The sequence below is a fragment of the Penaeus monodon genome, chromosome 15 (assembly GCF_015228065.2).
Source record: "Penaeus monodon isolate SGIC_2016 chromosome 15, NSTDA_Pmon_1, whole genome shotgun sequence".
NCBI lineage: Eukaryota > Metazoa > Arthropoda > Malacostraca > Decapoda > Penaeidae > Penaeus > Penaeus monodon.
In genome coordinates this window covers 35910662-35911856 of record NC_051400.1, presented here as the reverse complement: position 1 = coordinate 35911856, position 1195 = coordinate 35910662, and the positions used below count along the sequence as shown (strand labels likewise).

At 36.4% G+C, this 1195-nt stretch overlaps 1 protein-coding gene across 1 annotated transcript in view; it reads right to left on the bottom strand.

Annotated features, from left to right (window-relative positions):
- LOC119581991 overlaps positions 1–1195 on the bottom strand; it is a gene marked incomplete at its 3' end in the record, with an annotated part of 37751 nt that overhangs the window by 13110 nt on the left and 23446 nt on the right.

The following is a 1195-nucleotide window of genomic DNA, read 5'->3' as shown; positions in this document are numbered from 1 at the left end:
TTAAATACTTAAAATGGTATAGCAATCAAGAATGAAGAAAATGCCATATAAAAAAATATATTTCACTTTTTCACACTAAATGACCCATCCAGAATACCTCTTTAATGCTTTACCTATGAAAGAGAAAATGTGAGAATTGCTACTCTAAATGCTCAAATGAAAGCTTTCAAATGCACACCAGTGATTCTCAACTTCTCTCCTCAGTCATTTACCCCATGTCTAGATCTTTTTCAATATGAAACCCTCTAATAAAAAAAATGTATAGCTGGCAAAAACAGTATAAACACCTTTATTTGTTAAGCTTGGTGGATGAAAAACTTTGAAAAAGAATAATTTTGCCATTCATCTCCTAAGTTCTATGTAAACAAATGGTAAGGCTGCACAGAGTCACAGAAAAGGGAAACAACTGTATTTTAAAGGCTTGGGCAACATAGTCTCTGATACAGGACAAAAACATACAGCTAATTCCAATACAGCATATAAAGCAGCAGGCTAAAGCCATGGTTTAACTGGCCTTATTTGACTTGGAGACTAAACTCTGCCATTCTGGCCAGGCCTTGGTACACTACCTGGAGAACTAAGAGAGTTCTAGTGTATTCATTGTCCAGATCCAACTAATATTCTCAAGGTCACAGATGATCTATAATCTGTGATTGTCAAAGAAGTTTGTCAAATATCATTATGCATTTATAACACCATCAAAAATGTTCAAAATCTAGCCTAGACATGCCAAGCCTATAGCAGCATGATTGGGATGCAATCAAAACAATCAGCTGGAGATGGTTACAGGACCAGAGCTAAGCCTGGTTAATGAATCCCCAAATCAAAATACCAGAAGCATAATCAATATGAATGCCACTGATTTACAGTTTTTATTTGAGAATCTGTTGATGACAATGCGACCTCCATGTTACTATTACCTTTCAAAGTTCCTTGCATAAATATGTAAAAGAAAGTAACTAACCCCTACCAAAAGACATCATTAGAGACATCACTGCCTAAATGGCAACTCTGAAGCAGGAATCGGTGACAGGGGTTAAACAAATTCATGTTATATGACACATGTCATCTTCCTAGACCTGCTATCTAGGCCTAAGCCAGCCATACTATCAAAGATTTATCCCCTGCTATGTATTTCTCTACCAATGGGGGTTAGTTTACCCCAAAGGTGAGAATCCCTGATATACACTAACAT